The 23,140-nt window shown below is 53.5% G+C and overlaps 39 non-coding genes across 39 annotated transcripts; 8 read left to right on the top strand and 31 right to left on the bottom strand.

Moving 5' to 3' along the window:
- Positions 1-292: 292 nt before the first annotated feature.
- Trnag-gcc (transfer RNA glycine (anticodon GCC)) lies at positions 293-363 on the bottom strand. The gene has a single exon. It is a non-coding gene; the product is annotated as a tRNA-Gly (tRNA).
- A 342-nt stretch (positions 364-705) lies between these two features.
- Positions 706-777, top strand: Trnag-ucc (transfer RNA glycine (anticodon UCC)). Its single transcript has one exon. It is a non-coding gene; the product is annotated as a tRNA-Gly (tRNA).
- Positions 778-1,387: 610 nt separating this feature from the next.
- Trnai-aau (transfer RNA isoleucine (anticodon AAU)) lies at positions 1,388-1,461 on the bottom strand. The gene has a single exon. It is a non-coding gene; the product is annotated as a tRNA-Ile (tRNA).
- Positions 1,462-1,659: 198 nt separating this feature from the next.
- Positions 1,660-1,731, bottom strand: Trnae-uuc (transfer RNA glutamic acid (anticodon UUC)). Its single transcript has one exon. It is a non-coding gene; the product is annotated as a tRNA-Glu (tRNA).
- Positions 1,732-2,036: 305 nt separating this feature from the next.
- Trnam-cau (transfer RNA methionine (anticodon CAU)) lies at positions 2,037-2,109 on the bottom strand. The gene has a single exon. It is a non-coding gene; the product is annotated as a tRNA-Met (tRNA).
- A 6,321-nt stretch (positions 2,110-8,430) lies between these two features.
- Trnag-ucc (transfer RNA glycine (anticodon UCC)) lies at positions 8,431-8,502 on the top strand. Its single transcript has one exon. It is a non-coding gene; the product is annotated as a tRNA-Gly (tRNA).
- A 610-nt stretch (positions 8,503-9,112) lies between these two features.
- On the bottom strand, positions 9,113-9,186 carry Trnai-aau (transfer RNA isoleucine (anticodon AAU)). The gene has a single exon. It is a non-coding gene; the product is annotated as a tRNA-Ile (tRNA).
- Positions 9,187-9,384: 198 nt separating this feature from the next.
- On the bottom strand, positions 9,385-9,456 carry Trnae-uuc (transfer RNA glutamic acid (anticodon UUC)). Its single transcript has one exon. It is a non-coding gene; the product is annotated as a tRNA-Glu (tRNA).
- Positions 9,457-9,761: 305 nt separating this feature from the next.
- Trnam-cau (transfer RNA methionine (anticodon CAU)) lies at positions 9,762-9,834 on the bottom strand. The gene has a single exon. It is a non-coding gene; the product is annotated as a tRNA-Met (tRNA).
- Positions 9,835-10,215: 381 nt separating this feature from the next.
- On the bottom strand, positions 10,216-10,286 carry Trnag-gcc (transfer RNA glycine (anticodon GCC)). The gene has a single exon. It is a non-coding gene; the product is annotated as a tRNA-Gly (tRNA).
- A 342-nt stretch (positions 10,287-10,628) lies between these two features.
- Positions 10,629-10,700, top strand: Trnag-ucc (transfer RNA glycine (anticodon UCC)). Its single transcript has one exon. It is a non-coding gene; the product is annotated as a tRNA-Gly (tRNA).
- Positions 10,701-11,310: 610 nt separating this feature from the next.
- Trnai-aau (transfer RNA isoleucine (anticodon AAU)) lies at positions 11,311-11,384 on the bottom strand. Its single transcript has one exon. It is a non-coding gene; the product is annotated as a tRNA-Ile (tRNA).
- Positions 11,385-11,582: 198 nt separating this feature from the next.
- Positions 11,583-11,654, bottom strand: Trnae-uuc (transfer RNA glutamic acid (anticodon UUC)). The gene has a single exon. It is a non-coding gene; the product is annotated as a tRNA-Glu (tRNA).
- A 305-nt stretch (positions 11,655-11,959) lies between these two features.
- Positions 11,960-12,032, bottom strand: Trnam-cau (transfer RNA methionine (anticodon CAU)). The gene has a single exon. It is a non-coding gene; the product is annotated as a tRNA-Met (tRNA).
- A 381-nt stretch (positions 12,033-12,413) lies between these two features.
- On the bottom strand, positions 12,414-12,484 carry Trnag-gcc (transfer RNA glycine (anticodon GCC)). Its single transcript has one exon. It is a non-coding gene; the product is annotated as a tRNA-Gly (tRNA).
- Positions 12,485-12,826: 342 nt separating this feature from the next.
- On the top strand, positions 12,827-12,898 carry Trnag-ucc (transfer RNA glycine (anticodon UCC)). Its single transcript has one exon. It is a non-coding gene; the product is annotated as a tRNA-Gly (tRNA).
- Positions 12,899-13,508: 610 nt separating this feature from the next.
- On the bottom strand, positions 13,509-13,582 carry Trnai-aau (transfer RNA isoleucine (anticodon AAU)). The gene has a single exon. It is a non-coding gene; the product is annotated as a tRNA-Ile (tRNA).
- A 198-nt stretch (positions 13,583-13,780) lies between these two features.
- Trnae-uuc (transfer RNA glutamic acid (anticodon UUC)) lies at positions 13,781-13,852 on the bottom strand. The gene has a single exon. It is a non-coding gene; the product is annotated as a tRNA-Glu (tRNA).
- Positions 13,853-14,157: 305 nt separating this feature from the next.
- On the bottom strand, positions 14,158-14,230 carry Trnam-cau (transfer RNA methionine (anticodon CAU)). Its single transcript has one exon. It is a non-coding gene; the product is annotated as a tRNA-Met (tRNA).
- A 381-nt stretch (positions 14,231-14,611) lies between these two features.
- Trnag-gcc (transfer RNA glycine (anticodon GCC)) lies at positions 14,612-14,682 on the bottom strand. The gene has a single exon. It is a non-coding gene; the product is annotated as a tRNA-Gly (tRNA).
- A 342-nt stretch (positions 14,683-15,024) lies between these two features.
- Trnag-ucc (transfer RNA glycine (anticodon UCC)) lies at positions 15,025-15,096 on the top strand. Its single transcript has one exon. It is a non-coding gene; the product is annotated as a tRNA-Gly (tRNA).
- Positions 15,097-15,706: 610 nt separating this feature from the next.
- Positions 15,707-15,780, bottom strand: Trnai-aau (transfer RNA isoleucine (anticodon AAU)). The gene has a single exon. It is a non-coding gene; the product is annotated as a tRNA-Ile (tRNA).
- A 198-nt stretch (positions 15,781-15,978) lies between these two features.
- Positions 15,979-16,050, bottom strand: Trnae-uuc (transfer RNA glutamic acid (anticodon UUC)). Its single transcript has one exon. It is a non-coding gene; the product is annotated as a tRNA-Glu (tRNA).
- A 305-nt stretch (positions 16,051-16,355) lies between these two features.
- Positions 16,356-16,428, bottom strand: Trnam-cau (transfer RNA methionine (anticodon CAU)). The gene has a single exon. It is a non-coding gene; the product is annotated as a tRNA-Met (tRNA).
- A 381-nt stretch (positions 16,429-16,809) lies between these two features.
- On the bottom strand, positions 16,810-16,880 carry Trnag-gcc (transfer RNA glycine (anticodon GCC)). The gene has a single exon. It is a non-coding gene; the product is annotated as a tRNA-Gly (tRNA).
- A 342-nt stretch (positions 16,881-17,222) lies between these two features.
- Positions 17,223-17,294, top strand: Trnag-ucc (transfer RNA glycine (anticodon UCC)). The gene has a single exon. It is a non-coding gene; the product is annotated as a tRNA-Gly (tRNA).
- Positions 17,295-17,904: 610 nt separating this feature from the next.
- Positions 17,905-17,978, bottom strand: Trnai-aau (transfer RNA isoleucine (anticodon AAU)). Its single transcript has one exon. It is a non-coding gene; the product is annotated as a tRNA-Ile (tRNA).
- A 198-nt stretch (positions 17,979-18,176) lies between these two features.
- On the bottom strand, positions 18,177-18,248 carry Trnae-uuc (transfer RNA glutamic acid (anticodon UUC)). The gene has a single exon. It is a non-coding gene; the product is annotated as a tRNA-Glu (tRNA).
- A 305-nt stretch (positions 18,249-18,553) lies between these two features.
- On the bottom strand, positions 18,554-18,626 carry Trnam-cau (transfer RNA methionine (anticodon CAU)). The gene has a single exon. It is a non-coding gene; the product is annotated as a tRNA-Met (tRNA).
- A 381-nt stretch (positions 18,627-19,007) lies between these two features.
- Positions 19,008-19,078, bottom strand: Trnag-gcc (transfer RNA glycine (anticodon GCC)). The gene has a single exon. It is a non-coding gene; the product is annotated as a tRNA-Gly (tRNA).
- Positions 19,079-19,420: 342 nt separating this feature from the next.
- On the top strand, positions 19,421-19,492 carry Trnag-ucc (transfer RNA glycine (anticodon UCC)). Its single transcript has one exon. It is a non-coding gene; the product is annotated as a tRNA-Gly (tRNA).
- A 610-nt stretch (positions 19,493-20,102) lies between these two features.
- Positions 20,103-20,176, bottom strand: Trnai-aau (transfer RNA isoleucine (anticodon AAU)). The gene has a single exon. It is a non-coding gene; the product is annotated as a tRNA-Ile (tRNA).
- Positions 20,177-20,374: 198 nt separating this feature from the next.
- On the bottom strand, positions 20,375-20,446 carry Trnae-uuc (transfer RNA glutamic acid (anticodon UUC)). Its single transcript has one exon. It is a non-coding gene; the product is annotated as a tRNA-Glu (tRNA).
- Positions 20,447-20,751: 305 nt separating this feature from the next.
- Positions 20,752-20,824, bottom strand: Trnam-cau (transfer RNA methionine (anticodon CAU)). The gene has a single exon. It is a non-coding gene; the product is annotated as a tRNA-Met (tRNA).
- Positions 20,825-21,205: 381 nt separating this feature from the next.
- On the bottom strand, positions 21,206-21,276 carry Trnag-gcc (transfer RNA glycine (anticodon GCC)). The gene has a single exon. It is a non-coding gene; the product is annotated as a tRNA-Gly (tRNA).
- A 342-nt stretch (positions 21,277-21,618) lies between these two features.
- On the top strand, positions 21,619-21,690 carry Trnag-ucc (transfer RNA glycine (anticodon UCC)). The gene has a single exon. It is a non-coding gene; the product is annotated as a tRNA-Gly (tRNA).
- Positions 21,691-22,300: 610 nt separating this feature from the next.
- On the bottom strand, positions 22,301-22,374 carry Trnai-aau (transfer RNA isoleucine (anticodon AAU)). The gene has a single exon. It is a non-coding gene; the product is annotated as a tRNA-Ile (tRNA).
- A 198-nt stretch (positions 22,375-22,572) lies between these two features.
- On the bottom strand, positions 22,573-22,644 carry Trnae-uuc (transfer RNA glutamic acid (anticodon UUC)). Its single transcript has one exon. It is a non-coding gene; the product is annotated as a tRNA-Glu (tRNA).
- A 305-nt stretch (positions 22,645-22,949) lies between these two features.
- On the bottom strand, positions 22,950-23,022 carry Trnam-cau (transfer RNA methionine (anticodon CAU)). Its single transcript has one exon. It is a non-coding gene; the product is annotated as a tRNA-Met (tRNA).
- Between the last annotated feature and the right edge of the window lie 118 nt (positions 23,023-23,140).

The following is a 23,140-nucleotide window of genomic DNA, read 5'->3' as shown; positions in this document are numbered from 1 at the left end:
TTGCTACACGTGCACTGCCGGCCCAGTTGATTGCGGTGCTGCTGCAGCTGTTGCAACGATAGGCAGCACTCCTTGTCGTTAAAGTTCAGAGCCTCGGAGGCACCCGGACCCAGCAACTTGTGAGGCCAGGCCGACGCTAGTCTGTAGAACATGATGCGAGCGTCCTAGTGGGGACCCGCGAGTGCTGCGTTCTCGGTCCTTCTCAAGGGAAATCCAGCTACACATTCTTGTGGATCGTGCATCTCAAGCGCTCAAGCCACGCGGCAGCATCATCGCGGGAAAAGCAAAATGATGCATCGGCCGGGAATCGAACCCGGGCCGCCCGCGTGGCAGGCGAGCATTCTACCACTGAACCACCGATGCTGGGGCCAGCGGTAACTTGACGCTGCTTCCCGAGCAGATGTCTCAAGGGAAAGTGGGACTGCCGTCAAGCGCCGTAGCATTCTGTGGGAAAGATGCTGCAGACGCTGAATCCTGCACTGCACTGCTTAAAAATGCCGCCAGAACGCGGTCCTCTGCGTACTCTTGCGTCGCCGGCGCCCAACTCTTGCCAAAGGATGCGAAATGTGCGCGGATACGCTGTCCGAATGCGTCTGGATGTGCTCCCCTAGCCTGCCTCGAAATGCGCCTGCCAGGTACGATCACCTTCGGCCGCTGCCGACTGGCGGGAAGCCGACACAGCGCGGACGCGCGGCGCTCGCTTGTGCGGTGGTGGTGTAATGGTCAGCATAGTTGCCTTCCAAGCAGTTGATCCGGGTTCGATTCCCGGCCACCGCAGCAGGCTTTTAATTTCGCGTATGAGTACTTTTGCCACGCGCTCTTAAATTATTGTTTTTTCGCGCTCTTACTCGCTGCATACCAGCCCTTAGTGTGTCTCGACTTGTCTCGTGTCTCGACTTGTCTCGACTTTGCTCAGCTGACGCGAGAGCTGACGCTCTCAAATCGGCCTTTATCAAAACGACAAGCACGAGAAACGACTGAGAGAGGTAAGGAGAGGCGAGGCGATGGACACACAGCACGCCCCCTTCATTTCACGGTGGCGTCTCCCTGACCGAATCGGGCTGTAGCTCCGAAAACAAAGGAGAAACAAAAATAGGAAGTAAAAGTGCAAATAGTGCCCTGTGTTCCCATGCGCTCACCCGCCCAAGTACTGACAAGGGCCAAAGTTGTTACGCATCGGCAATCGGACATTTTCTTTCATTTTCTCTTTATCGGTTGAGAACCAGTGTATTCAAGATATTATGGCCATTGCCGAGTGAATGCTGTAGCGCTTCCCGACGAGTCGGGTTCGGATCCTCTGTCAACTTCCACGCAGGGTGATGATCTTTTGGTCATCACACTCGCCAGCTGAAATCGGCGCTGCCTTTTCGTAGTAGTAAAAGAGTAGTGGCCCGTGGGGGGATCGAACCCACGACCTTCGCGTTATTAGCACGACGCTCTAACCAACTGAGCTAACGGGCCTCGGCAGATGCAGTTGCTCAGCCCTACGCTGGAAACAGGTGGCATGAAGCCATACACCATTTCTATGGTCGTCGTGTGTCTGCTTCCCTAGTCTATATTCTGCTGACGGTCACGAAACAGTAGCTATATTGCGAGCAGGACGGCAAACGGCTGCTCGGACAGCTCAAACTTGCCACGATTCGTGTGGAAAAAATTCCGTTCCTGTACCGGGAATCGAACCCGGGCCTCCTGGGTGAAAGCCAGGTATCCTAGCCACTAGACCACAGCGGATGTGGACGTTTCGTTCGACCGTTCGTACGGTCGCTTGTCGCATTTCGTGTCGAGTGCCGCGTCGGCGCCCCTCTCTCTTTGCGAGCATCTTTGCACATACTGACTGGCAAGGCGCGCACCTCAAACGTCGCAGAGCAATGCTTTTGGCTTCATGCTCTGCTGGGAGAAGAGGAAAAGGGAAGCTGTAAGTAGCAATAACAGGAAGTAAACATTTTCCCGCTGAAGCGTTGAAACGTTGTGGATAACAAACAAGAAATACGTTGGCGCCCTAGCAACAGCACCACCATCAGTCACAGAAAGTTAAATGCCCCGGGTGAGGATCGAACTCACGACCTTAAGATTATGAGACTTACGCGCTGCCTACTGCGCTACCGAGGCACGGGTGCACCGCTTGTCCTGGAAACTGGGTAAATACCGTACCCAATATTAGACGTAGAGACACTGTACTTCCTGGATAACGTGTTCTGTTGCTACACGTGCACTGCCGGCCCAGTTGATTGCGGTGCTGCTGCAGCTGTTGCAACGATAGGCAGCACTCCTTGTCGTTAAAGTTCAGAGCCTCGGAGGCACCCGGACCCAGCAACTTGTGAGGCCAGGCCGACGCTAGTCTGTAGAACATGATGCGAGCGTCCTAGTGGGGACCCGCGAGTGCTGCGTTCTCGGTCCTTCTCAAGGGAAATCCAGCTACACATTCTTGTGGATCGTGCATCTCAAGCGCTCAAGCCACGCGGCAGCATCATCGCGGGAAAAGCAAAATGATGCATCGGCCGGGAATCGAACCCGGGCCGCCCGCGTGGCAGGCGAGCATTCTACCACTTTTTTTTTTTTTTTTTTTTTTTGCATTTTAGGGCCTCCCAACTCCCCTTATAGCCCTCCATGCTCTCACCAAAATATGCCTTCATCGGCGAGCTTCAACGCTATCATATCTGTTGTGGTAGACGCTCGTCGCCGACGGCTTGCTCTCGTGGATCATACCGTGAAAATCAAAAAAGAAATGAAAATTCTTCATCAAACTCTAATCTTCCGTCCATGAAGGAAAGGCACAATAAAAGACAATGTTCCTTTCAAACAATGAAAATGGCAAAATAAAAGATCCATCCTAAAAGATGCCACAGACGACGAGTAACTAAAAGTCTTAGGAGAGTTCCTTCTTATACAAAAAACACACAATTAATTTCCATGTCCATTCTCGGAGAAAAGGATGCGCGTGGAGAAGACAAACTAAAAACTCACTCCTAAGATCATAAGAAGAAGGTAGTAAATGGGAATTAAAATAATATTGTCACTTCCATGTGGAAAACGAAATGCACCACTGCCATAAGTCAAATAAAGTAAATAAAAGATAATCTTCTTCTTTAGCGCATAATTGTCTCACAGATCCATCAAAACCATCTGGTCAAATCCAAACAAAAATGATTGAAAGAAAAAAAAAAAAAACGAAAAAGAAGAGATAGGCTCTTCAGTCTTAAATGGAGTTTGCAATGTATCACTTATTGAACATCTTCGCGTAACCATGTTTTAACGCCGCACACAGAAAATTGGCAAAAAGTTCGTTATAATGTTTCAGCCGCTGTACATGGGAACGTGCATCCCACAAGTATGCTAAATATGTGTATACGTCCTGGAATTGGCAATCCAGAATGGCGAAGACTGTGTGACCTAAGAGCCACACCATGGTATTGTGCTTCGCGCGAGGGAAGGGTTTAAACCCTGGCGCAAGAACATCATTGAGAGTCACGTGCGAGGGTGTCGTCCTGTTGATCAGAGCCACCATGACCCTACACAGTTCCCAGATGGCCGACACGAGGCGACATTGAAAGCGATGCTCCCGTGTGTCTGGAACGCCGCAAGCACCACAGTTGGCAGACGGCAGCAGGCGGATGTCCGAGAGACGTTGGTTTGTGGCCACCGTATTGTTAACCAGTTTATACCACTGGGACCGAACGCCGGAGGGCAACACGGAGTGATGAATATTCAGCCACACTTGCCGCCAGTCGGTCGCGGGGAAACGAAGAGCGAGCTTGTGAGGGGGAGGCCTCCCCACCATCGCCGCATACAGTCGGCGAACAGTCCTGTTCCTGTCCAGCGCCGTTTCCAGTACGTAGCTCCGCTGCAGGTAGTAAGCTCTGACGTAGCCGAGTTGATACGGGATGCCCACCACGGACACCGGTGCGCTCTCGGAGGGCGGCCGGTAAGCGACGAGCATGGCCGCCGCCGTTCCATCCGGGCTGTCAGCTTGCAAGGTGGCCATGCGGTGCACCAGCAGCGCCGAACACTTCCTGGAAAAATCGACGAGGCCGAGTCCTCCGAAGGTGGTGTCGAGGACGCACGTTGCCGCCCGAACCTTGAAGATTTCGTGGCGCCACAGGAGCCAGTAAGCGGCCTGCGAAAATGATCGGGCGAGTGGTCGTGGAACGTCCAGGAGTTGTGCCACGTACCACGCCTTGGAATACACGGCGCTGTTAATTAGGTCGACCTTCTGGAGGAGGGTGAGGCGTCGGCTGGCGTAAGTCTTACAAAGGCCTTTGACATGATTGAGCAGCCGGCGCCAGGTGCGCGCCCGCATCTGTTGGGGATTAGCAGTAACGTCAAGGCCCAAGATAATGTGGTGACGGGCTACGCGAAACCAAGTCTGATCGGGATCCACTTCACAATTTCCTAAAGGAATCATTACGGTCTTCCTTGGATTTATCAAGGCACCCGACGCACGTTCATACCTCCTCAGTAAGGGCCGGATGTGATGAAAATCGTCTTCGTCGCCGATAAAAACACCTACGTCATCAGCATAAGCGAGACATTTCACAGTGGCAAGATGAATATCCACGCCGCCTATCGTGCGGTCAAGCGCACGCAGCAGTGGGTCCAAAGCAATGACAAAAAGGTACATAGATAAGGGACATCCCTGTCGCACCGACCTACGAAGAACTATAGGTGGTGTTCTCCATCCATTTATTGTCACCACCGAACTGGCCCCTGTCAGGAAATGGCGAATCACGCAAATGAAGCGGAGGCCAAAGCCCATCCTGTCCATAACATGCATCAAATAATCGTGGCTCATCCTGTCAAACGCGTTGGCAAAGTCCAGAGAAAGAACACCGGCTGAAAGCCGATGGACGGCGGAGTAAGCGATGATGTCACGATAGGTAGACGCTGCATTGAAAATGGTCCGCCTCTTAACGCCACAGGATTGAAACGGGCAGATGACTTTGTCCATGACTGCCTGTAACTTCGCTGCAACACATCTGGCCGCCAACTTGTAATCAGCATTCAGCAGCGTAATCGGCCGCAGATCGGTGACACGACACGGACCCTGTTTTTTAGGGAGAAGAACAATGTGCCCTTCGAGAAACTGACTCGGGATGACGAAGCCGCGAAGCACTTCGTTCACCAGTACCGTGAACTTGTCCCCTACAATATCCCAGAAAGTAATATAAAATTCTGTAGGGAGACCGTCGGGTCCAGGCGACTTGCCCGTTGCACTGGCTTTCAAGATCTGTAACACGTCCTGATTAGACACCTCTGCAACCAGCTCTTCACGGTCAGGTTCGGACATGCAGTCGACTACGTCATGTAATAAAAGTCTCGTGGCCTCTCCGTCCACGGTAGTGTCGTGAAAGAGCGAAGTATAATAGTCGGAGATATGGCGTACAATTTCGTGCCGCTGCGATAAGACAATCCCCCCATCAGTTTCTAGCGCAGCAACGTACTTTTTGCGAGCCTGTTTCTTCTCCCTGGCGAGATGATAGAGCGTCGGCTCCTCGTCATCGATGTGGCATAACGGACGGCTCCGAATCGTTAAACCTCTCGACCGTTCCCGGTGCAGCCTCAGAATCTGGGTTTTAATTTTGCTCAAGCGGAGTCTAATGTTGGCATCGGGGCCAACAGGTGCAGTGATAGCATCCTTTAAGCACTGCTGATAAAATGCTAACGTACGCCTGTGCCAGTAACTCGCTTCTCGACTATATAACTGCGCCGCCGTCCGCAAAATCGGTTTGGCATGCGCCACCCACCACTCGATGCAGGATCCGTAAGTGTGGAACTTTGCTAAACACTGCTGCCATGCTACACGTATCTCCGCACGGAGCCCTTCGGCACCCAGATGGCCGGTATTTAATTTCCAATATGCCGGAAGAGATTTCGTGCGACAGCACTGCAACCGCAAAACACACACGTAGCCACAGTGATCACTCATGGCGACAGGCAGTACTTCGACTGCGCATAAAGCGTCTGTGAGTTCCCGTGAAACGTAGATCCTATCAATTCTACTGGCCCCTCCAGTAGAAAAGTGCGTATACTGCGTCATAACGGGATGGTAGTGACGCCACGAATCACGCAAGTCCACTGCATTTAAAAGGGTAATCAGTTCAGCACATTTAGTGGGGGTGGGGTATTGGTCAGCAGAGGCAACAACACAATTAAAATCACCACCCAATATGATAGGGCGAGCCGTAGCCAAAAAGGGGCATATGTCCGTGGTAAAAAAACGAGCGCGTGTGCGTTTTTGATCAGTCCCCGAGGGCACATAGACGTTGACAAATTGAACTCCCTCAATCACACACGCTAAGACACGACCATTTGGGAGAAGTTGGATGTCTGTAGGTTCTAAAGACGACTTATATAAAATCGCAGTGCCACAATTATTATCACTATTCAGATTGTAAACAACATCATAGCCTGGGATATTGCTAAAAACGTCACTGGATACTTCTTGAAGAAGGGCAATACTAAAATTTCCATGAAACAAAACGTCTTGAAAAGCTGCGACCTTGTGCCCCGCTGAGATACCGGCAACGTTTAATGTCAAAACAGAAAACATACTCGTTGGTCGTGGGTGCGTTGACATTTTAAGCAGATGGACAATACAGAGCAAGAGGAAAAACACCAACGAAGTGATAAAATGCCGGACTTATACTGAAACGAACAGCAGCTGGCGTAAAAATGGATATTTCAATAGGTCTTAAAACACTATAGTGGTTAGTAGCAATTCTACAAAAACATGGCACGACAATACACTGGACGCAGTACAAGACACAGTAGTTTCCAGGTCAAGTGCAATGTAGGTGGACTCATGACAACGATGTGGGTCTTCGCACACGTCTACTGGCCCCCCTCGTCCTCCTGCTGCTGCCACCACGGGCTGTGACTGTCAGGTGGCGGGGGTGGTCGTGCGTCGCCCGACGTCTGGGTGGCTTCCGCCTGGCCGCCGCGCGATGTTACGGCCGGCTGCGACGGCACCGAATGTTTGCGCGGGCGCTGTGGTAACTGCTCACTGGCCTGTTCTAATTTACGCTTAGCAGCAGCAATGTCCTGTTCCTTCCCGGCACTGAGAAATTGTTTCAAGTGAGCAGTGTGTGCTCGAATCTTCTCTGTCCTGGCGGGGCTGCTATTACGGGAGGAACCCTGTGACATTGGCTCACTTTCACTGCCACTCTCCGTGGCTGGCGGATTCGCGAGGGCGGCCGGGTTCGGATCCCTGACCTGTTTACCCTTGCCCCGCTGGCGGCGTTGCTTTTTGCTTTCCGCTGAAGGCGTTACAGTTTCGGCAGAAGTTGGCACCGGGAGGGGCGGCGGGGGTAAAGAAGCGTCTGTTGCCTCCACCGATCCCGATTGAACGGCATCAGTATTAACAGGGCGTACGTCCCGTTCGTCATCAACCCGGTCGGTCGGGGCAGGCGGGTCCTGGACAACCTCCATTTCCTCCTGCCCGACAGTCGTGTTATTATGTTCCGCGACGGACCTGTCTTCGACAGAAGCAACGGCCGACGGTCGCACGGTCGGTCGGTCGGGCGGACCGGTAAAGGATGTTCCTGCTACAATCTCACTCATAAGGGGCACAAAGTTATCGCTACCACCCACAACATCTTGGCGCGGTAACTGAACAGGCCGCCGTCGAGGGCAGGCACCCCTTAAATGTTCCGTGGAATGACATACGGCACATGTCGGCGGTTGCCCGATATATGAGATCTGTGCACGAACCCCACCGATTACAAAGTAGGAAGGAATATGTTGTTTCAGGTCCATCCGTACACTACGGACACCACTAGCAACTTTATAACGGTATGCACTAGACCATTTCTCCATCGTAATGTTCAGAACGTCACCAAACCGCGACAAGGCACGAGATAAAACTTGATCAGGGCATTCAGGTGGTACATTAAAAACACGGACAGTTCGAATTCCAAACCCTGACGCCACAATTTGCACATTACTAATACTACCATCGGCATGTTTAAAACGGCGACTGCCACCAAATTTAGCAACAAATTTTTCACACATGTCCCCAGACGTAAATTTCAAGAACAAGCAATACTGAACAAAGTCCAATTGAAAGGTGTCTACGATTTCTTCCGGTATCTTTAAGTTTTCGAATAACCATTCGTGTATTTCAAATGCGGTAGGACGGACAGCACTTCTATCAAAGACACACTGAACGGTGTTAGCTCTCGAAAATGTCGACATTTTGTTACTTACAAATCTGTAAAGCAGCAATCACGAAGAACGAAGCGCCAAAGTCCCGGCGACGTAAACAAAGCCGCAACCGTCCCGCTGCCCCGCGCGATGTGCACGGATACGCTGTCCGAATGCGTCTGGATGTGCTCCCCTAGCCTGCCTCGAAATGCGCCTGCCAGGTACGATCACCTTCGGCCGCTGCCGACTGGCGGGAAGCCGACACAGCGCGGACGCGCGGCGCTCGCTTGTGCGGTGGTGGTGTAATGGTCAGCATAGTTGCCTTCCAAGCAGTTGATCCGGGTTCGATTCCCGGCCACCGCAGCAGGCTTTTAATTTCGCGTATGAGTACTTTTGCCACGCGCTCTTAAATTATTGTTTTTTCGCGCTCTTACTCGCTGCATACCAGCCCTTAGTGTGTCTCGACTTGTCTCGTGTCTCGACTTGTCTCGACTTTGCTCAGCTGACGCGAGAGCTGACGCTCTCAAATCGGCCTTTATCAAAACGACAAGCACGAGAAACGACTGAGAGAGGTAAGGAGAGGCGAGGCGATGGACACACAGCACGCCCCCTTCATTTCACGGTGGCGTCTCCCTGACCGAATCGGGCTGTAGCTCCGAAAACAAAGGAGAAACAAAAATAGGAAGTAAAAGTGCAAATAGTGCCCTGTGTTCCCATGCGCTCACCCGCCCAAGTACTGACAAGGGCCAAAGTTGTTACGCATCGGCAATCGGACATTTTCTTTCATTTTCTCTTTATCGGTTGAGAACCAGTGTATTCAAGATATTATGGCCATTGCCGAGTGAATGCTGTAGCGCTTCCCGACGAGTCGGGTTCGGATCCTCTGTCAACTTCCACGCAGGGTGATGATCTTTTGGTCATCACACTCGCCAGCTGAAATCGGCGCTGCCTTTTCGTAGTAGTAAAAGAGTAGTGGCCCGTGGGGGGATCGAACCCACGACCTTCGCGTTATTAGCACGACGCTCTAACCAACTGAGCTAACGGGCCTCGGCAGATGCAGTTGCTCAGCCCTACGCTGGAAACAGGTGGCATGAAGCCATACACCATTTCTATGGTCGTCGTGTGTCTGCTTCCCTAGTCTATATTCTGCTGACGGTCACGAAACAGTAGCTATATTGCGAGCAGGACGGCAAACGGCTGCTCGGACAGCTCAAACTTGCCACGATTCGTGTGGAAAAAATTCCGTTCCTGTACCGGGAATCGAACCCGGGCCTCCTGGGTGAAAGCCAGGTATCCTAGCCACTAGACCACAGCGGATGTGGACGTTTCGTTCGACCGTTCGTACGGTCGCTTGTCGCATTTCGTGTCGAGTGCCGCGTCGGCGCCCCTCTCTCTTTGCGAGCATCTTTGCACATACTGACTGGCAAGGCGCGCACCTCAAACGTCGCAGAGCAATGCTTTTGGCTTCATGCTCTGCTGGGAGAAGAGGAAAAGGGAAGCTGTAAGTAGCAATAACAGGAAGTAAACATTTTCCCGCTGAAGCGTTGAAACGTTGTGGATAACAAACAAGAAATACGTTGGCGCCCTAGCAACAGCACCACCATCAGTCACAGAAAGTTAAATGCCCCGGGTGAGGATCGAACTCACGACCTTAAGATTATGAGACTTACGCGCTGCCTACTGCGCTACCGAGGCACGGGTGCACCGCTTGTCCTGGAAACTGGGTAAATACCGTACCCAATATTAGACGTAGAGACACTGTACTTCCTGGATAACGTGTTCTGTTGCTACACGTGCACTGCCGGCCCAGTTGATTGCGGTGCTGCTGCAGCTGTTGCAACGATAGGCAGCACTCCTTGTCGTTAAAGTTCAGAGCCTCGGAGGCACCCGGACCCAGCAACTTGTGAGGCCAGGCCGACGCTAGTCTGTAGAACATGATGCGAGCGTCCTAGTGGGGACCCGCGAGTGCTGCGTTCTCGGTCCTTCTCAAGGGAAATCCAGCTACACATTCTTGTGGATCGTGCATCTCAAGCGCTCAAGCCACGCGGCAGCATCATCGCGGGAAAAGCAAAATGATGCATCGGCCGGGAATCGAACCCGGGCCGCCCGCGTGGCAGGCGAGCATTCTACCACCGAACCACCGATGCTGGGGCCAGCGGTAACTTGACGCTGCTTCCCGAGCAGATGTCTCAAGGGAAAGTGGGACTGCCGTCAAGCGCCGTAGCATTCTGTGGGAAAGATGCTGCAGACGCTGAATCCTGCACTGCACTGCTTAAAAATGCCGCCAGAACGCGGTCCTCTGCGTACTCTTGCGTCGCCGGCGCCCAACTCTTGCCAAAGGATGCGAAATGTGCGCGGATACGCTGTCCGAATGCGTCTGGATGTGCTCCCCTAGCCTGCCTCGAAATGCGCCTGCCAGGTACGATCACCTTCGGCCGCTGCCGACTGGCGGGAAGCCGACACAGCGCGGACGCGCGGCGCTCGCTTGTGCGGTGGTGGTGTAATGGTCAGCATAGTTGCCTTCCAAGCAGTTGATCCGGGTTCGATTCCCGGCCACCGCAGCAGGCTTTTAATTTCGCGTATGAGTACTTTTGCCACGCGCTCTTAAATTATTGTTTTTTCGCGCTCTTACTCGCTGCATACCAGCCCTTAGTGTGTCTCGACTTGTCTCGTGTCTCGACTTGTCTCGACTTTGCTCAGCTGACGCGAGAGCTGACGCTCTCAAATCGGCCTTTATCAAAACGACAAGCACGAGAAACGACTGAGAGAGGTAAGGAGAGGCGAGGCGATGGACACACAGCACGCCCCCTTCATTTCACGGTGGCGTCTCCCTGACCGAATCGGGCTGTAGCTCCGAAAACAAAGGAGAAACAAAAATAGGAAGTAAAAGTGCAAATAGTGCCCTGTGTTCCCATGCGCTCACCCGCCCAAGTACTGACAAGGGCCAAAGTTGTTACGCATCGGCAATCGGACATTTTCTTTCATTTTCTCTTTATCGGTTGAGAACCAGTGTATTCAAGATATTATGGCCATTGCCGAGTGAATGCTGTAGCGCTTCCCGACGAGTCGGGTTCGGATCCTCTGTCAACTTCCACGCAGGGTGATGATCTTTTGGTCATCACACTCGCCAGCTGAAATCGGCGCTGCCTTTTCGTAGTAGTAAAAGAGTAGTGGCCCGTGGGGGGATCGAACCCACGACCTTCGCGTTATTAGCACGACGCTCTAACCAACTGAGCTAACGGGCCTCGGCAGATGCAGTTGCTCAGCCCTACGCTGGAAACAGGTGGCATGAAGCCATACACCATTTCTATGGTCGTCGTGTGTCTGCTTCCCTAGTCTATATTCTGCTGACGGTCACGAAACAGTAGCTATATTGCGAGCAGGACGGCAAACGGCTGCTCGGACAGCTCAAACTTGCCACGATTCGTGTGGAAAAAATTCCGTTCCTGTACCGGGAATCGAACCCGGGCCTCCTGGGTGAAAGCCAGGTATCCTAGCCACTAGACCACAGCGGATGTGGACGTTTCGTTCGACCGTTCGTACGGTCGCTTGTCGCATTTCGTGTCGAGTGCCGCGTCGGCGCCCCTCTCTCTTTGCGAGCATCTTTGCACATACTGACTGGCAAGGCGCGCACCTCAAACGTCGCAGAGCAATGCTTTTGGCTTCATGCTCTGCTGGGAGAAGAGGAAAAGGGAAGCTGTAAGTAGCAATAACAGGAAGTAAACATTTTCCCGCTGAAGCGTTGAAACGTTGTGGATAACAAACAAGAAATACGTTGGCGCCCTAGCAACAGCACCACCATCAGTCACAGAAAGTTAAATGCCCCGGGTGAGGATCGAACTCACGACCTTAAGATTATGAGACTTACGCGCTGCCTACTGCGCTACCGAGGCACGGGTGCACCGCTTGTCCTGGAAACTGGGTAAATACCGTACCCAATATTAGACGTAGAGACACTGTACTTCCTGGATAACGTGTTCTGTTGCTACACGTGCACTGCCGGCCCAGTTGATTGCGGTGCTGCTGCAGCTGTTGCAACGATAGGCAGCACTCCTTGTCGTTAAAGTTCAGAGCCTCGGAGGCACCCGGACCCAGCAACTTGTGAGGCCAGGCCGACGCTAGTCTGTAGAACATGATGCGAGCGTCCTAGTGGGGACCCGCGAGTGCTGCGTTCTCGGTCCTTCTCAAGGGAAATCCAGCTACACATTCTTGTGGATCGTGCATCTCAAGCGCTCAAGCCACGCGGCAGCATCATCGCGGGAAAAGCAAAATGATGCATCGGCCGGGAATCGAACCCGGGCCGCCCGCGTGGCAGGCGAGCATTCTACCACCGAACCACCGATGCTGGGGCCAGCGGTAACTTGACGCTGCTTCCCGAGCAGATGTCTCAAGGGAAAGTGGGACTGCCGTCAAGCGCCGTAGCATTCTGTGGGAAAGATGCTGCAGACGCTGAATCCTGCACTGCACTGCTTAAAAATGCCGCCAGAACGCGGTCCTCTGCGTACTCTTGCGTCGCCGGCGCCCAACTCTTGCCAAAGGATGCGAAATGTGCGCGGATACGCTGTCCGAATGCGTCTGGATGTGCTCCCCTAGCCTGCCTCGAAATGCGCCTGCCAGGTACGATCACCTTCGGCCGCTGCCGACTGGCGGGAAGCCGACACAGCGCGGACGCGCGGCGCTCGCTTGTGCGGTGGTGGTGTAATGGTCAGCATAGTTGCCTTCCAAGCAGTTGATCCGGGTTCGATTCCCGGCCACCGCAGCAGGCTTTTAATTTCGCGTATGAGTACTTTTGCCACGCGCTCTTAAATTATTGTTTTTTCGCGCTCTTACTCGCTGCATACCAGCCCTTAGTGTGTCTCGACTTGTCTCGTGTCTCGACTTGTCTCGACTTTGCTCAGCTGACGCGAGAGCTGACGCTCTCAAATCGGCCTTTATCAAAACGACAAGCACGAGAAACGACTGAGAGAGGTAAGGAGAGGCGAGGCGATGGACACACAGCACGCCCCCTTCATTTCACGGTGGCGTCTCCCTGACCGAATCGGGCTGTAGCTCCGAAAACAAAGGAGAAACAAAAATAGGAAGTAAAAGTGCAAATAGTGCCCTGTGTTCCCATGCGCTCACCCGCCCAAGTACTGACAAGGGCCAAAGTTGTTACGCATCGGCAATCGGACATTTTCTTTCATTTTCTCTTTATCGGTTGAGAACCAGTGTATTCAAGATATTATGGCCATTGCCGAGTGAATGCTGTAGCGCTTCCCGACGAGTCGGGTTCGGATCCTCTGTCAACTTCCACGCAGGGTGATGATCTTTTGGTCATCACACTCGCCAGCTGAAATCGGCGCTGCCTTTTCGTAGTAGTAAAAGAGTAGTGGCCCGTGGGGGGATCGAACCCACGACCTTCGCGTTATTAGCACGACGCTCTAACCAACTGAGCTAACGGGCCTCGGCAGATGCAGTTGCTCAGCCCTACGCTGGAAACAGGTGGCATGAAGCCATACACCATTTCTATGGTCGTCGTGTGTCTGCTTCCCTAGTCTATATTCTGCTGACGGTCACGAAACAGTAGCTATATTGCGAGCAGGACGGCAAACGGCTGCTCGGACAGCTCAAACTTGCCACGATTCGTGTGGAAAAAATTCCGTTCCTGTACCGGGAATCGAACCCGGGCCTCCTGGGTGAAAGCCAGGTATCCTAGCCACTAGACCACAGCGGATGTGGACGTTTCGTTCGACCGTTCGTACGGTCGCTTGTCGCATTTCGTGTCGAGTGCCGCGTCGGCGCCCCTCTCTCTTTGCGAGCATCTTTGCACATACTGACTGGCAAGGCGCGCACCTCAAACGTCGCAGAGCAATGCTTTTGGCTTCATGCTCTGCTGGGAGAAGAGGAAAAGGGAAGCTGTAAGTAGCAATAACAGGAAGTAAACATTTTCCCGCTGAAGCGTTGAAACGTTGTGGATAACAAACAAGAAATACGTTGGCGCCCTAGCAACAGCACCACCATCAGTCACAGAAAGTTAAATGCCCCGGGTGAGGATCGAACTCACGACCTTAAGATTATGAGACTTACGCGCTGCCTACTGCGCTACCGAGGCACGGGTGCACCGCTTGTCCTGGAAACTGGGTAAATACCGTACCCAATATTAGACGTAGAGACACTGTACTTCCTGGATAACGTGTTCTGTTGCTACACGTGCACTGCCGGCCCAGTTGATTGCGGTGCTGCTGCAGCTGTTGCAACGATAGGCAGCACTCCTTGTCGTTAAAGTTCAGAGCCTCGGAGGCACCCGGACCCAGCAACTTGTGAGGCCAGGCCGACGCTAGTCTGTAGAACATGATGCGAGCGTCCTAGTGGGGACCCGCGAGTGCTGCGTTCTCGGTCCTTCTCAAGGGAAATCCAGCTACACATTCTTGTGGATCGTGCATCTCAAGCGCTCAAGCCACGCGGCAGCATCATCGCGGGAAAAGCAAAATGATGCATCGGCCGGGAATCGAACCCGGGCCGCCCGCGTGGCAGGCGAGCATTCTACCACCGAACCACCGATGCTGGGGCCAGCGGTAACTTGACGCTGCTTCCCGAGCAGATGTCTCAAGGGAAAGTGGGACTGCCGTCAAGCGCCGTAGCATTCTGTGGGAAAGATGCTGCAGACGCTGAATCCTGCACTGCACTGCTTAAAAATGCCGCCAGAACGCGGTCCTCTGCGTACTCTTGCGTCGCCGGCGCCCAACTCTTGCCAAAGGATGCGAAATGTGCGCGGATACGCTGTCCGAATGCGTCTGGATGTGCTCCCCTAGCCTGCCTCGAAATGCGCCTGCCAGGTACGATCACCTTCGGCCGCTGCCGACTGGCGGGAAGCCGACACAGCGCGGACGCGCGGCGCTCGCTTGTGCGGTGGTGGTGTAATGGTCAGCATAGTTGCCTTCCAAGCAGTTGATCCGGGTTCGATTCCCGGCCACCGCAGCAGGCTTTTAATTTCGCGTATGAGTACTTTTGCCACGCGCTCTTAAATTATTGTTTTTTCGCGCTCTTACTCGCTGCATACCAGCCCTTAGTGTGTCTCGACTTGTCTCGTGTCTCGACTTGTCTCGACTTTGCTCAGCTGACGCGAGAGCTGACGCTCTCAAATCGGCCTTTATCAAAACGACAAGCACGAGAAACGACTGAGAGAGGTAAGGAGAGGCGAGGCGATGGACACACAGCACGCCCCCTTCATTTCACGGTGGCGTCTCCCTGACCGAATCGGGCTGTAGCTCCGAAAACAAAGGAGAAACAAAAATAGGAAGTAAAAGTGCAAATAGTGCCCTGTGTTCCCATGCGCTCACCCGCCCAAGTACTGACAAGGGCCAAAGTTGTTACGCATCGGCAATCGGACATTTTCTTTCATTTTCTCTTTATCGGTTGAGAACCAGTGTATTCAAGATATTATGGCCATTGCCGAGTGAATGCTGTAGCGCTTCCCGACGAGTCGGGTTCGGATCCTCTGTCAACTTCCACGCAGGGTGATGATCTTTTGGTCATCACACTCGCCAGCTGAAATCGGCGCTGCCTTTTCGTAGTAGTAAAAGAGTAGTGGCCCGTGGGGGGATCGAACCCACGACCTTCGCGTTATTAGCACGACGCTCTAACCAACTGAGCTAACGGGCCTCGGCAGATGCAGTTGCTCAGCCCTACGCTGGAAACAGGTGGCATGAAGCCATACACCATTTCTATGGTCGTCGTGTGTCTGCTTCCCTAGTCTATATTCTGCTGACGGTCACGAAACAGTAGCTATATTGCGAGCAGGACGGCAAACGGCTGCTCGGACAGCTCAAACTTGCCACGATTCGTGTGGAAAAAATTCCGTTCCGGTACCGGGAATCGAACCCGGGCCTCCTGGGTGAAAGCCAGGTATCCTAGCCACTAGACCACACCGGATGTGGACGTTTCGTTCGACCGTTCGTACGGTCGCTTGTCGCATTTCGTGTCGAGTGCCGCGTCGGCGCCCCTCTCTCTTTGCGAGCATCTTTGCACATACTGACTGGCAAGGCGCGCACCTCAAACGTCGCAGAGCAATGCTTTTGGCTTCATGCTCTGCTGGGAGAAGAGGAAAAGGGAAGCTGTAAGTAGCAATAACAGGAAGTAAACATTTTCCCGCTGAAGCGTTGAAACGTTGTGGATAACAAACAAGAAATACGTTGGCGCCCTAGCAACAGCACCACCATCAGTCACAGAAAGTTAAATGCCCCGGGTGAGGATCGAACTCACGACCTTAAGATTATGAGACTTACGCGCTGCCTACTGCGCTACCGAGGCACGGGTGCACCGCTTGTCCTGGAAACTGGGTAAATACCGTACCCAATATTAGACGTAGAGACACTGTACTTCCTGGATAACGTGTTCTGTTGCTACACGTGCACTGCCGGCCCAGTTGATTGCGGTGCTGCTGCAGCTGTTGCAACGATAGGCAGCACTCCTTGTCGTTAAAGTTCAGAGCCTCGGAGGCACCCGGACCCAGCAACTTGTGAGGCCAGGCCGACGCTAGTCTGTAGAACATGATGCGAGCGTCCTAGTGGGGACCCGCGAGTGCTGCGTTCTCGGTCCTTCTCAAGGGAAATCCAGCTACACATTCTTGTGGATCGTGCATCTCAAGCGCTCAAGCCACGCGGCAGCATCATCGCGGGAAAAGCAAAATGATGCATCGGCCGGGAATCGAACCCGGGCCGCCCGCGTGGCAGGCGAGCATTCTACCACCGAACCACCGATGCTGGGGCCAGCGGTAACTTGACGCTGCTTCCCGAGCAGATGTCTCAAGGGAAAGTGGGACTGCCGTCAAGCGCCGTAGCATTCTGTGGGAAAGATGCTGCAGACGCTGAATCCTGCACTGCACTGCTTAAAAATGCCGCCAGAACGCGGTCCTCTGCGTACTCTTGCGTCGCCGGCGCCCAACTCTTGCCAAAGGATGCGAAATGTGCGCGGATACGCTGTCCGAATGCGTCTGGATGTGCTCCCCTAGCCTGCCTCGAAATGCGCCTGCCAGGTACGATCACCTTCGGCCGCTGCCGACTGGCGGGAAGCCGACACAGCGCGGACGCGCGGCGCTCGCTTGTGCGGTGGTGGTGTAATGGTCAGCATAGTTGCCTTCCAAGCAGTTGATCCGGGTTCGATTCCCGGCCACCGCAGCAGGCTTTTAATTTCGCGTATGAGTACTTTTGCCACGCGCTCTTAAATTATTGTTTTTTCGCGCTCTTACTCGCTGCATACCAGCCCTTAGTGTGTCTCGACTTGTCTCGTGTCTCGACTTGTCTCGACTTTGCTCAGCTGACGCGAGAGCTGACGCTCTCAAATCGGCCTTTATCAAAACGACAAGCACGAGAAACGACTGAGAGAGGTAAGGAGAGGCGAGGCGATGGACACACAGCACGCCCCCTTCATTTCACGGTGGCGTCTCCCTGACCGAATCGGGCTGTAGCTCCGAAAACAAAGGAGAAACAAAAATAGGAAGTAAAAGTGCAAATAGTGCCCTGTGTTCCCATGCGCTCACCCGCCCAAGTACTGACAAGGGCCAAAGTTGTTACGCATCGGCAATCGGACATTTTCTTTCATTTTCTCTTTATCGGTTGAGAACCAGTGTATTCAAGATATTATGGCCATTGCCGAGTGAATGCTGTAGCGCTTCCCGACGAGTCGGGTTCGGATCCTCTGTCAACTTCCACGCAGGGTGATGATCTTTTGGTCATCACACTCGCCAGCTGAAATCGGCGCTGCCTTTTCGTAGTAGTAAAAGAGTAGTGGCCCGTGGGGGGATCGAACCCACGACCTTCGCGTTATTAGCACGACGCTCTAACCAACTGAGCTAACGGGCCTCGGCAGATGCAGTTGCTCAGCCCTACGCTGGAAACAGGTGGCATGAAGCCATACACCATTTCTATGGTCGTCGTGTGTCTGCTTCCCTAGTCTATATTCTGCTGACGGTCACGAAACAGTAGCTATATTGCGAGCAGGACGGCAAACGGCTGCTCGGACAGCTCAAACTTGCCACGATTCGTGTGGAAAAAATTCCGTTCCGGTACCGGGAATCGAACCCGGGCCTCCTGGGTGAAAGCCAGGTATCCTAGCCACTAGACCACACCGGATGTGGACGTTTCGTTCGACCGTTCGTACGGTCGCTTGTCGCATTTCGTGTCGAGTGCCGCGTCGGCGCCCCTCTCTCTTTGCGAGCATCTTTGCACATACTGACTGGCAAGGCGCGCACCTCAAACGTCGCAGAGCAATGCTTTTGGCTTCATGCTCTGCTGGGAGAAGAGGAAAAGGGAAGCTGTAAGTAGCAATAACAGGAAGTAAACATTTTCCCGCTGAAGCGTTGAAACGTTGTGGATAACAAACAAGAAATACGTTGGCGCCCTAGCAACAGCACCACCATCAGTCACAGAAAGTTAAATGCCCCGGGTGAGGATCGAACTCACGACCTTAAGATTATGAGACTTACGCGCTGCCTACTGCGCTACCGAGGCACGGGTGCACCGCTTGTCCTGGAAACTGGGTAAATACCGTACCCAATATTAGACGTAGAGACACTGTACTTCCTGGATAACGTGTTCTGTTGCTACACGTGCACTGCCGGCCCAGTTGATTGCGGTGCTGCTGCAGCTGTTGCAACGATAGGCAGCACTCCTTGTCGTTAAAGTTCAGAGCCTCGGAGGCACCCGGACCCAGCAACTTGTGAGGCCAGGCCGACGCTAGTCTGTAGAACATGATGCGAGCGTCCTAGTGGGGACCCGCGAGTGCTGCGTTCTCGGTCCTTCTCAAGGGAAATCCAGCTACACATTCTTGTGGATCGTGCATCTCAAGCGCTCAAGCCACGCGGCAGCATCATCGCGGGAAAAGCAAAATGATGCATCGGCCGGGAATCGAACCCGGGCCGCCCGCGTGGCAGGCGAGCATTCTACCACCGAACCACCGATGCTGGGGCCAGCGGTAACTTGACGCTGCTTCCCGAGCAGATGTCTCAAGGGAAAGTGGGACTGCCGTCAAGCGCCGTAGCATTCTGTGGGAAAGATGCTGCAGACGCTGAATCCTGCACTGCACTGCTTAAAAATGCCGCCAGAACGCGGTCCTCTGCGTACTCTTGCGTCGCCGGCGCCCAACTCTTGCCAAAGGATGCGAAATGTGCGCGGATACGCTGTCCGAATGCGTCTGGATGTGCTCCCCTAGCCTGCCTCGAAATGCGCCTGCCAGGTACGATCACCTTCGGCCGCTGCCGACTGGCGGGAAGCCGACACAGCGCGGACGCGCGGCGCTCGCTTGTGCGGTGGTGGTGTAATGGTCAGCATAGTTGCCTTCCAAGCAGTTGATCCGGGTTCGATTCCCGGCCACCGCAGCAGGCTTTTAATTTCGCGTATGAGTACTTTTGCCACGCGCTCTTAAATTATTGTTTTTTCGCGCTCTTACTCGCTGCATACCAGCCCTTAGTGTGTCTCGACTTGTCTCGTGTCTCGACTTGTCTCGACTTTGCTCAGCTGACGCGAGAGCTGACGCTCTCAAATCGGCCTTTATCAAAACGACAAGCACGAGAAACGACTGAGAGAGGTAAGGAGAGGCGAGGCGATGGACACACAGCACGCCCCCTTCATTTCACGGTGGCGTCTCCCTGACCGAATCGGGCTGTAGCTCCGAAAACAAAGGAGAAACAAAAATAGGAAGTAAAAGTGCAAATAGTGCCCTGTGTTCCCATGCGCTCACCCGCCCAAGTACTGACAAGGGCCAAAGTTGTTACGCATCGGCAATCGGACATTTTCTTTCATTTTCTCTTTATCGGTTGAGAACCAGTGTATTCAAGATATTATGGCCATTGCCGAGTGAATGCTGTAGCGCTTCCCGACGAGTCGGGTTCGGATCCTCTGTCAACTTCCACGCAGGGTGATGATCTTTTGGTCATCACACTCGCCAGCTGAAATCGGCGCTGCCTTTTCGTAGTAGTAAAAGAGTAGTGGCCCGTGGGGGGATCGAACCCACGACCTTCGCGTTATTAGCACGACGCTCTAACCAACTGAGCTAACGGGCCTCGGCAGATGCAGTTGCTCAGCCCTACGCTGGAAACAGGTGGCATGAAGCCATACACCATTTCTATGGTCGTCGTGTGTCTGCTTCCCTAGTCTATATTCTGCTGACGGTCACGAAACAGTAGCTATATTGCGAGCAGGACGGCAAACGGCTGCTCGGACAGCTCAAACTTGCCACGATTCGTGTGGAAAAAATTCCGTTCCTGTACCGGGAATCGAACCCGGGCCTCCTGGGTGAAAGCCAGGTATCCTAGCCACTAGACCACACCGGATGTGGACGTTTCGTTCGACCGTTCGTACGGTCGCTTGTCGCATTTCGTGTCGAGTGCCGCGTCGGCGCCCCTCTCTCTTTGCGAGCATCTTTGCACATACTGACTGGCAAGGCGCGCACCTCAAACGTCGCAGAGCAATGCTTTTGGCTTCATGCTCTGCTGGGAGAAGAGGAAAAGGGAAGCTGTAAGTAGCAATAACAGGAAGTAAACATTTTCCCGCTGAAGCGTTGAAACGTTGTGGATAACAAACAAGAAATACGTTGGCGCCCTAGCAACAGCACCACCATCAGTCACAGAAAGTTAAATGCCCCGGGTGAGGATCGAACTCACGACCTTAAGATTATGAGACTTACGCGCTGCCTACTGCGCTACCGAGGCACGGGTGCACCGCTTGTCCTGGAAACTGGGTAAATACCGTACCCAATATTAGACGTAGAGACACTGTACTTCCTGGATAACGTGTTCTGTTGCTACACGTGCACTGCCGGCCCAGTTGATTGCGGTGCTGCTGCAGCTGTTGCAACGATAGGCAGCACTCCTTGTCGTTAAAGTTCAGAGCCTCGGAGGCACCCGGACCCAGCAACTTGTGAGGCCAGGCCGACGCTAGTCTGTAGAACATGATGCGAGCGTCCTAGTGGGGACCCGCGAGTGCTGCGTTCTCGGTCCTTCTCAAGGGAAATCCAGCTACACATTCTTGTGGATCGTGCATCTCAAGCGCTCAAGCCACGCGGCAGCATCATCGCGGGAAAAGCAAAATGATGCATCGGCCGGGAATCGAACCCGGGCCGCCCGCGTGGCAGGCGAGCATTCTACCACCGAACCACCGATGCTGGGGCCAGCGGTAACTTGACGCTGCTTCCCGAGCAGATGTCTCAAGGGAAAGTGGGACTGCCGTCAAGCGCCGTAGCATTCTGTGGGAAAGATGCTGCAGACGCTGAATCCTGCACTGCACTGCTTAAAAATGCCGCCAGAACGCGGTCCTCTGCGTACTCTTGCGTCGCCGGCGCCCAACTCTTGCCAAAGGATGCGAAATGTGCGCGGATACGCTGTCCGAATGCGTCTGGATGTGCTCCCCTAGCCTGCCTCGAAATGCGCCTGCCAGGTACGATCACCTTCGGCCGCTGCCGACTGGCGGGAAGCCGACACAGCGCGGACGCGCGGCGCTCGCTTGTGCGGTGGTGGTGTAATGGTCAGCATAGTTGCCTTCCAAGCAGTTGATCCGGGTTCGATTCCCGGCCACCGCAGCAGGCTTTTAATTTCGCGTATGAGTACTTTTGCCACGCGCTCTTAAATTATTGTTTTTTCGCGCTCTTACTCGCTGCATACCAGCCCTTAGTGTGTCTCGACTTGTCTCGTGTCTCGACTTGTCTCGACTTTGCTCAGCTGACGCGAGAGCTGACGCTCTCAAATCGGCCTTTATCAAAACGACAAGCACGAGAAACGACTGAGAGAGGTAAGGAGAGGCGAGGCGATGGACACACAGCACGCCCCCTTCATTTCACGGTGGCGTCTCCCTGACCGAATCGGGCTGTAGCTCCGAAAACAAAGGAGAAACAAAAATAGGAAGTAAAAGTGCAAATAGTGCCCTGTGTTCCCATGCGCTCACCCGCCCAAGTACTGACAAGGGCCAAAGTTGTTACGCATCGGCAATCGGACATTTTCTTTCATTTTCTCTTTATCGGTTGAGAACCAGTGTATTCAAGATATTATGGCCATTGCCGAGTGAATGCTGTAGCGCTTCCCGACGAGTCGGGTTCGGATCCTCTGTCAACTTCCACGCAGGGTGATGATCTTTTGGTCATCACACTCGCCAGCTGAAATCGGCGCTGCCTTTTCGTAGTAGTAAAAGAGTAGTGGCCCGTGGGGGGATCGAACCCACGACCTTCGCGTTATTAGCACGACGCTCTAACCAACTGAGCTAACGGGCCTCGGCAGATGCAGTTGCTCAGCCCTACGCTGGAAACAGGTGGCATGAAGCCATACACCATTTCTATGGTCGTCGTGTGTCTGCTTCCCTAGTCTATATTCTGCTGACGGTCACGAAACAGTAGCTATATTGCGAGCAGGACGGCAAACGGCTGCTCGGACAGCTCAAACTTGCCACGATTCGTGTGGAAAAAATTCCGTTCCTGTACCGGGAATCGAACCCGGGCCTCCTGGGTGAAAGCCAGGTATCCTAGCCACTAGACCACAGCGGATGTGGACGTTTCGTTCGACCGTTCGTACGGTCGCTTGTCGCATTTCGTGTCGAGTGCCGCGTCGGCGCCCCTCTCTCTTTGCGAGCATCTTTGCACATACTGACTGGCAAGGCGCGCACCTCAAACGTCGCAGAGCAATGCTTTTGGCTTCATGCTCTGCTGGGAGAAGAGGAAAAGGGAAGCTGTAAGTAGCAATAACAGGAAGTAAACATTTTCCCGCTGAAGCGTTGAAACGTTGTGGATAACAAACAAGAAATACGTTGGCGCCCTAGCAACAGCACCACCATCAGTCACAGAAAGTTAAATGCCCCGGGTGAGGATCGAACTCACGACCTTAAGATTATGAGACTTACGCGCTGCCTACTGCGCTACCGAGGCACGGGTGCACCGCTTGTCCTGGAAACTGGGTAAATACCGTACCCAATATTAGACGTAGAGACACTGTACTTCCTGGATAACGTGTTCTGTTGCTACACGTGCACTGCCGGCCCAGTTG

Source organism: Schistocerca serialis, unplaced genomic scaffold, assembly GCF_023864345.2.
Source record: "Schistocerca serialis cubense isolate TAMUIC-IGC-003099 unplaced genomic scaffold, iqSchSeri2.2 HiC_scaffold_1252, whole genome shotgun sequence".
NCBI classification, from domain to species: domain Eukaryota; kingdom Metazoa; phylum Arthropoda; class Insecta; order Orthoptera; family Acrididae; genus Schistocerca; species Schistocerca serialis.
The sequence above is the reverse complement of the archived record's forward strand: the minus strand, read 5'-3'. Positions and strand labels throughout refer to the sequence as shown.